This window comes from Nycticebus coucang, chromosome 15 (genome assembly GCF_027406575.1).
Source record: "Nycticebus coucang isolate mNycCou1 chromosome 15, mNycCou1.pri, whole genome shotgun sequence".
NCBI classification, from domain to species: domain Eukaryota; kingdom Metazoa; phylum Chordata; class Mammalia; order Primates; family Lorisidae; genus Nycticebus; species Nycticebus coucang.
The window spans coordinates 69,459,850-69,469,518 of record NC_069794.1 but is presented as its reverse complement, the minus strand read 5'-3'; the positions used below and the strand labels follow the sequence as shown (position 1 = coordinate 69,469,518).

Here is a 9,669-nt window from a genome sequence, read left to right as displayed (position 1 = left end):
CTCCAGTGTATGTGGCTGGCACCCAAGCTGCTGAGCCAAGTAATACATTTTTCAAGTATTTTATCTTAGAATTTCTAAGACATCTTCTAATTGGACCCTATGACTTATCTACAAAGTAGGCACTTTCATCACATTTTTAGAAATTGCTAAAAAGGAGATAAAAAGTATGCTGGTTATTTGTAGGAAAAAAAAAAAAAAGGGATTGTCAAGCCTAGATTTACAGGCTCAGTTATGTCCACAAACTGAAAGAAAAAGAAACAAATGAGACTCTTCCAATAGTTCATCATTCAGAACCTGTTACTGTACAGATTTTTAAGAGGTTTTGAGTCAGTTCTAGTATAGAAATAAGGCCAAAGAGGTCCTGTGAAATTATCATTCAACATATACAGAAGAGATCCATCACTCAAATTGTAAAAGGAAACTCTACTCATTTCAAAGTTTAAAAAAATTCCAATCTTATTAGGTATTACTTTTGGCAGAAGATTAACTTTCTTAGGACCTCCTAATACAATATAATTACTCTCACTACATTGCCCAATTCCCCATAATCCATGCTGTACTAACATTGGTTGATTCTGAGTCTTCTTCCTTCAGGGAAGGGACTGATTACAGACACCCACAACCCACACAGGCTTGTCTTTCACTTCTACTTCCCAGTACTGTCTGTCAGACTGGTATCTCTTAGAATCCACAACAGCTGGGCACAGATAAAATCTTCCTGGGTTATGAGGTAAGTTTTGTGGTGTATTTTCATATCGCACAATTTTTCTGTCTTCCAAGACAATAAGTTTAAAAAATGTTGTTAGAGGATCTAGAATTACATCTACTTGAAATTGCTTGATAATTTTGTTAAGGCCAGAATATTGTGGAGGAAAACAGTGACCATATTCTTCTAATTTGCATGAAAATGGTTCAGGGCATTTTAAGTTTTTATATCTGTGATAGATACTCTTTTTTTTTTTTTTTTTTTTGGCCGGGGCTGGGCTTGAACCCGCCACCTCCGGCATATGGGACCGGTGCCCTACCCGTTGAGCCACAGGTGCTGCCCAGATACTCTTAACATTTGCCAGTAATTCCAGTTTTGACTTGGATCTCCTTTATTTGCTCTTGATCTCCTTTAATAGGCATTTTAGTGAGGAGGCATGATGTGAATTTTTTGTTAGGTTTTCATTTAGTTTTGCTTAAATATCAATTTCTTCATCTTGTAGTTGTCTGAGAACAATCTCTTGCTGATTTGGAGAAACAGCCTAAGTTGCTCAAATTCAGACTTTACGTCTTTTCTCCTATGTTTTACCTTTTTTTCCAGTTTTTTCCGGTTCCAGAGATTTTCTGGTTTGCATAGTTAACACTTTCCTAAATAGTTCCATACTCTCCTCCTATACTTCAATGTAACACTCCAAATTTTTCCTATGAAAGGGAGCAGCCTTCTCTAGGGGCCAAACAAGGGGATGCTCGTGATTAGCAGAGGAATTGCACTGCAGACATAAGATGTCTTGGTTTTTCACAGAATAAGATCAGAACCTGATTGCGCTTCTCACATACAAGCGTCTCTTCCTGCCACGTCCTCTTGGTTCCTCTTACCTGGATTAGCTTTGCCATCTTAGTCAAATTACCCAGCTGTTGGTTGCTTATGAATTTCCTTTCAGGGCAGCAAAAGTGGCAAGAAGGGCAGGGGAAACTGTCATCTAGATCTTTCCAAGACATACTGATACAGGAGCAACAGAAGTTATGACCGCAGCTGATGGTTACTGGGTCTTTCAAGTAGTCCAGACGTATCGGACAGCTAGCTTCTGCTTGCAGATCAGATAGGACTGTCACAAACTACATTGAGCTGTGAACAAAGGTGGTAGGTAAGGTCATGCTTCTTCCAGCAAAGCTGGGCTCTCTAGAGCTCAAGATCCAGCAGGAAGTGGATATCTTGCCCCAGACCTCGAAAGCTGAACAGCTACCAGCTTTACTGACTTGGCATGTTGGTGGCAGTCTCTAAAACCTTGTTTAGTCCTCTACCATTAGCTCCAGAGTCCATGGAACACTCCACAGCTTGTATCCTACTGCATATTAGAAGACATTAGTCGGGCTGCTGCTCTTCTCACTCAATGATGTGAAGTCAGGCTTGATCATTTCATTATTCAATAAAGTAGACTTAGAACCAAGATAAGGAACACTTCCATGTTGTGCAGGCTGGATTCAAAGCCCTGGACTCAAGGGATCTTCTGGCCTCAGCTTCCCAAATAGCTAGTACTACAGGTGTACATCACTGTGCCAGGCTCAATTTTTCTGTAAGTTTGAAATCTGCAGTAGGTGGATCTGCAGCTCAGGCCCAAGACCTGCAGGACTGAGCGGAGCCCCACCTGGAGCACCCCACTTGGCGCCCCAGGTTCAGTTAGCTTGATGATTGACAGTTCTCTACCAGAAGTGGGCAGGCAAAGGGCCTGTGCATGCTCAGTAACCCATAGTAGAGAGAAGCATATGAAGATTGCTGATTAAACCCTTGTTGCCCTCAACTGACATTCAATTCCCAAAGACTACCTTTTTAGATTCTTAGTATTCTTCGACCTCACACCATTCTTTTCCTGGGCGGTAAGAAAATGGAGAGCAATGCCGTGAACCTGCTTCACTCAGCCTGGAGTTGCAAGGTCGAGTATATGTTTATCTTTTAAGGTAAGTTGAGATTCTTGAATGCAGCAGATGTCTGGCCTGAGTTTTTGTATCCAGTCAGCCAACCTGTGTCTCTTTAGAGGGCAATTTAAGCCATTCACATTAATTGAGAGTAATGATAAGCCAGATAGTGTTTTGGGTATTGAGTTTTTCGGAACTCCAATGGACATTTTTAATCCTTTCGCCACTTTGGAGGTTGGAATTTGATTAAAGATTTCTGACTGAGTTTACTTTAGTGGTGGAGGATTGCATTGTTCATTATGAAGGCTAGGTCTGAGAATATCCTGAAGGTTTAGTTATGGCCAATTTCTTCAACATGTGAATGTCATTAAAGTATTTAATTTCTCCATCACAGATGAAACTCAGTTTAGCTGGACACAGGACCTTATTTTGTTTAAAGAGATTAAAGGTTGATGACCACCCTTTTCTGGCTTGAAAGGTTTCAGCAGTGAGATCTGCAGTCATTCTAATGTTCTTCCCCTTGTATGTTATAGTTTTCTTACGTCTTACAGCTGGCAGAATTTTCTCCTTCATATTAACTTTAGCAAAGTTAATTTTGATGTGTCAATGAGAATTTTTATTTGGGTTGAGTTGGGCCAGTGTTCCAAACTGTCTGCTGTCTAAATTTCAGAATCTCTTGGCATGTCTGGAAAGTTCTCTTTAATTATTTCATAAAGCAAAGCATCTGTATCCTTTGAAGCAACCTCATCACTTTCAGGTATTCCTATAAGGCAAATATTAGATCTCTTTGAATTATCCCAGAGCTCTCTGAGAGAATGATCTGTTTTTGTTCTCCACTTTTTTTCTTCTTTGAGTGTTTGGGAGTGTTCAAAAGCTTTGTCTTCAAATGTCAGAGATCCTTTCTTCTGCCTGCTCCATTCTGTTACTGAGGGATTCTACTGTATTTTTTAGATCTTTGAGGTCTGCAAATTCTTGCTTCAATGTGTCAAAATCTTTGGTCATTTTGTCTTTAAATTCATTGAATTCTTAAGACATCTTTTGAATTACTGCTTTGAATTCTAATTCCATCATTTCCTTCATTCTGTTGATCTTATTTGATATCCAAACTCTGAACTTGATTTCTGACATCTCAGCCATTTGTTCATGAATGGGATCTTGTGCTGTGTCTGCTTTATCATTTCTTGGGGAGCGTTGATCTACTGATTATTCCTGTTTCCAGAGTTTTTCTGCTGATTCCGCCTCATTATTGTTCTTCACTGTAGGCTAGGTGTCAGGTAAGGTGAAATTGGATCGGAGTTTCCTGGAGTTGTGGTTAACCAGCCCTTTGTTAAGGAGCCGGGACTGATGACTGAAGCTTTTTCCCCTTTAGCTTTGCAAAGGACCTGTACAGTATTACAGTCGGAGGCTGAGGAAACCTGCTTGGTGTGGTAGGGTTAGGTGTTTCTGTTTTGTATTCAGCTGGTTCTTGTCTGACCCTGGTGGATCAGTGGCTCTGGTGAAGTCTTAGCTGTGGAGAAATACAAGCAATTAAGACACCCCACCCCCCCGTAGACAATTGGAAGGGGAAAATCAACCCTTCCTGTTACTACACAACCAGGGTACTACCCCAGAGGGTCCTTGGGTGATTGTCCCATGTTAGGGGTTCTGAGCCAATTGACCCAGTCAGTGGGAGAATTCTCAAGTGGGAGAGTTCGATAGGTCTCCAGCAGCTAGATGGCAGAGGTCTGCTGACTGCTTAGATTTGGCTCGCTCAGGTGCCTTATGGAGTCAGAAAGGCCCACCCAGTAGCACAGTTGGACCAGGGGGCTGATTCTCTTTCTCCAATTTGCTCCTTTTTCATGTCCAGTCACTGGTGACCCCACAGGGCTGCAGTCCTGCTCCCTCCAATAAGCAGAAGTGCCAGGGCTTAGCGCTTGTCAGAGTCAAAGGAAGGTCAATGCCCCTGCAGCCCAGCCACTGCCCTCTGCAACCAGCCAGCTGGAGGAGCTGAGGCCTGCCTGTCTCTGGTGTTCAATAGCCACTGGCAAATGTTCCACTTGGGCTCAGTCTAAGCCTGGGTGTGCCAGGATAGCAAATGCTTTTCTCCCTCAGTCACCGCACTTTTGCCCCTGCCAATCTGCAGCACTTGTATCCCTACAGAGTGAGTTCTGGTTTCCTCTAGCAGTGCACAGAGTTGGGGAGGTGTCTCTCCAAGATTAGACCCCAGTGGGATCACTCTATTGTTGCTGGATCTTTGTGGGAAGTGACCCTGGGCAGCTCCTCTGCCATTACCAAAGCCAAGGAATTCTGGCTGTAGGAGCAGCTCCAGGAGCATGGTGCACACAGATCCAGCAGCAGTGTGGGGGATGCTGCATGCAACTCTGGCGATGTCTGGTACCCGGTGACTTCAGCCAGGAGAGCACCACTCAGCTCATGGCTCACGATTCTGGCTGGGCAGGGGCCTGGCACAGAGGCAGGGCAGGTGGGGTTGCAGGCTCCTGCAGTCTCTGGCCCAGAGGCGCAACACGGAGGCAGAAAGGGTGCCGGGGGCAGGGCTTGGGAAGCGCAGCAGCACAGCATGGAGACAGGGAGGGCCTGGGGGCAGGGTGCACAGCACAGGGCTCTAGCTGACTCTGCCCGGGCAGGGGGTGGGATGCTTGATCCAGCAGACCTGGAGGGGGGATGCTGCTCATGAGCCTCCTCCCTCAGTCTCAGCAGGGGTTAGAGTTCTGGTTTATCCAGTGAGGAAGGAAGGGTGGACTGCAAATTCAGAATGGCAGAGAAAATGTTAGTTCAATTTTTCTGCCTGGTAAGAGTGTTCAGAGTCACTGCAGGGTCCCTCTGGAGGAAGTAGTCCCCACTTCCTGCAGCTCTCACCTATAGAGTTAGACAAAAGGTCCTCAGTTCACTACTCACCTGTAGAAAACCTACAGGAGCAAATGAAGAGAGAAAGGAAAAAGAAAGAAAAAAACCCCCACAGCTTTCTTGGGGGAGGGGTAGGACACTTTTCCTTTCAGATGAGTTTTGTACCTGAAGATTGCTTTCTTAAAGTCACAACTTGCCTCAGCAGAGGTGGCCTGCAGTTATCTCACTTCTCTCTAGGCTCGGCTCCCAGTTTTCAGCTTAATTGGGTACTTTCTGGATGCTATCCTTCCCTCTGGACAGGAGCTTCTGTTGGAGGCTGCTTCCAGTTAGCCATCTTGCCCCCTCTATTTGTGAGTTTTTAAACATGTGTTTTTGTTCAGACTAGTAATCTTTTAATTATTTAATTTAGTTAGTTTACTTAGGTTTTAGTTATTTTAAGTTATTTTTCTGTTACCAAATTCATATTTTATAAATTAGATTTTACCAAGAAGAAAACATAGTAATTTTAATTTGACATGTTATTTTAAATAATGTAATATCATTGTAACAATTTAAAGATTTACTTAAAGGCTATGTTTTTCTTTTTTTTTTTTCACTTTTTTTTTGTTATTGGGGATTCATTGAGGGTACAATAAGCCATGTTACACTGATTGCAATTGTTAGTCAAAGTCCCTCTTGCAATCATGTCTTGTGCCCATAAAGTGTGACACACACCAAGGCCCCACCCCCTCCCTCCTTCCCTCGTTCTGTTCTCCCCCCATAACCATAATTGTCATTAATTGTCCTCATATCAAAATTGAGTACATAGGATTCATGCTTCTCCATTCTTGTGATGCTTTACTAAGAATAATGTCTTCCACATCCATCCGGGTTAATACGAAGGATGTAAAGTCTCCATTTTTTTTAATGGCTGAATAGTATTCCATGGTATACATATACCACAGCTTGTTAATCCATTCCTGGGTCAGTGGGCATTTAGGCTGTTTCCACATTTTGGCGATTGTAAATTGAGCTGCAATAAACAGTCTAGTACAAGTGTCCTTATGATAAAAGGATTTTTTTCCTTCTGGGTAGATGCCCAGTAATGGGATTGCAGGATCAAATGGGAGGTCTAGCTTGAGTGCTTTGAGGTTTCTCCATACTTCCTTCCAGAAAGGTTGTACTAGTTTGCAGTCCCACCAGCAGTGTAAAAGTGTTCTCTTCTCTCCACATCCACGCCAGCATCTGCAGTTTTGAGATTTTGTGATGTGGGCCATTCTCACTGGGGTTAGATGATATCTCAGGGTTGTTTTGATTTGCATTTCTCTAATATATAGAGATGATGAACATTTTTTCATGTGTTTGTTAGCCATTCGTCTGTCGTCTTTAGAGAAAGTTCTATTCATGTCTCTTGCCCATTGATATATGGGATTGTTGGCTTTTTTCATGTGGATTAATCTGAGTTCTCTATAGATCCTAGTTATCAAGCTTTTGTCTGATTGAAAATATGCAAATATCCTTTCCCATTGTGTAGGTTGTCTCCTTGCTTTGGTTATTGTCTCCTTAGCTGTACTGAAGCTTTTCAGTTTAATGAAGTCCCATTTGTTTATTTTTGTTGTTGTTGCAATTGCCATGGCAGTCTTCTTCATGAAGTCTTTCCCCAGGCCAATATCTTCCAATGTTTTTCCTATGCTTTCTTGGAGGATTTTTATTGTTTCATGCCTTAAATTTAAGTCCTTTATCCATCTTGAATCAATTTTTGTGAGTGGGGCAAGGTGTGGGTCCAGTTTCAGTCCTTTACGTGTAGACATCCAGTTCTCCCAACACCATTTATGGAATAGGGAGTCTTTCCCCCAAGGTATGTTTTTGTTTGGTTTATCAAAGATTAGGTGGTTGTAAAATGTTAGTTTCATTTCTTGGTTTTCAATTCGATTCTAAGTGTCTATGTCTCTGTTTTTGTGCCAGTACCATGCTGTCCTGAGCACTATAGCTTTGTAGTACAGACTAAAATCTGGTATGTTGATGCCCCCAGCTTTATTTTTGTTACAGAGAACTGCCTTACCTATACAGGGTTTTTTCCGGTTCCATACAAAACACAGAATCATTTTTTCCAAATCTTGAAAGTACGATGTTGGTATTTTGATAGGAATGGCATTGAATAGGTAGATTGCTTTGGGAAGTATAGACATTTTAACAATGTGGATTCTTCCCATCCATGAGAATGGTATGTTCTTCCATTTGTTAATATCCTCTGCTATTTCCTTTCTGAGGATTTCATAATTTTCTTTATAGAGGTCCTTCACCTGCTTTGTTAGGTATATTCCTAGGTATTTCACTTTCTTTGAAACTATGGTGAAGGGAGTTGTGTCCTTAATTAGCTTCTCATCTTGACTGTTCTTGGTGTACACAAAAGCTACTGACTTGTGGACATTGATTTTATATCCTGAAACATTACTGTATTTTTTGATGACTTCGAGGAGTCTTGTGGTTGAGTCTTTGGGGTTCTTTAAGTATAAGATCATGTCGTCAGCAAAGAGGGAGAGTTTGACCTCCTCTGCTCCCATTTGGATTCCCTTTATTTCCTTGTCTTGCCTAATTGTATTGGCTAGAACTTCCAGCACTACGTTGAATAGTAAAGGTGACAGAGGACAACCCTGTCTGGTTCCAGTTCTAAGAGGAAAAGCTTTCAGTTTTACTCCATTCAGTAAAATATTGGCTGTGGGTTTGTCATAGATAGCTTCAATCAGTTTTAGAAATGTGCCACCTATGCCTATACTCTTCAGTGTTCTAATTAGAAAAGGATGCTGGATTTTATCAAATGCTTATTCTGCGTCTATTGAGAGGATCATGTGATCTTTATTTTTGCCTCTGTTAATATGGTGGATAACGTTTATAGACTTGTGTATGTTTAACCAGCCTTGCATCCCTGGGATGAAGCCTACTTGATCATGATGAATGACTTTTTTGATGATAAGCTGTAATCTATTGGCTAGGATTTTGTTGAGAATTTTTGCGTCTATGTTCATGAGTGAGATTGGTCTGAAATTCTCCTTTTTGTTTGTGTCTTTTCCTGGTTTTGGTATCAGGGTGATGTTTGCTTCATAGAATGTGTTGGGGAAGATTCCTTGTTCCTCAATTTTTTGAGATAATTTCTGCAGTACAGGAATAAGCTCTTCCTTGAAGGTTTGATAGAATTCTGGAGTGAAGCCATCTGGACCAGGGCATTTTTTGGTTGGAAGATTTTTTATTGTTTCTTTGATCTCAGTGCTTGAAATTGGTCTGTTCAGGAGCTCTATTTCTTCCTGGTTGAGTCTAGGGAGAGGGTGTGATTCCAAATATTGATCCATTTCCTTCACATTGTGAAATTTCTGGGCATCGAGTTTCTGGTAGTATTCAGAGATGATCTCTTGTATATCTATGGCATCAGTTGTTATTTTCCCTTTGTCATTTCCGATTGAGGTTACTAGAGATTTTACTTTTCTATTCCTCGTTAGTCTGGCCAATGGTTTATCTATTTTATTTATTTTTGCAAAAAGCCAACTCCTTGTTTCATTAATTTTCTGATTGATTCTTTTGTTTTCAATTTCATTGATCTCTGATTTGATTTTGGATATTTCTTTTCTTCTACTGAGTTTAGGCTTAGATTGTTCTTCTTTTTCCAATTCCATAAGATCTCTTGTGAGATTGTTGATGCACTCTCTTTCTGTTTTTCGAATGTAGGCATCTAAAGCGATGAATTTTCCTCTCAAAACTGCTTTTGCAGTATCCCACAGGTTTTGGTAGCTTGTGTCTTCATTGTTGTTATGCTCAAGGAAGTTAATGATTTCCTGTTTTATTTCTTCCTTCACCCATCTGTTATTCAACAGAAGATTGTTTAGTTTCCATGCCTTTGGGTGGGGTCGAGCATTTTTGTTAGAGTTGAGTTCCACCGTTAGTGCCTTATGGTCTGAGAAGATACAAGGTAAAATTTCAATTCTTTTGATTCTGTTGATATTTGTTTTGTGTCCCAGGATATGATCAATTTTGGAGAATGTTCCATGGGGTGATGAGAAGAATGTATATTCTTTATCTTTGGGATGGAGTGTTCTATATGCGTCTATCAAGCACAGTTGTTCTAGGGTCTCATTTAAATCTCTTATATCCTTGTTTAATTTCTGTTTAGAGGATCTGTCCAGCTCTGTAAGAGGAGTGTTGAGGTCCCCTGTTATTATGGTATTATCAGATATC

General features: G+C 41.2%; 1 pseudogene; it reads right to left on the bottom strand.

The window, feature by feature from the left end:
• Positions 1-283: 283 nt before the first annotated feature.
• LOC128566363 (tripartite motif-containing protein 60-like) lies at positions 284-1,827 on the bottom strand (annotated as a pseudogene).
• Positions 1,828-9,669: the final 7,842 nt, after the last annotated feature.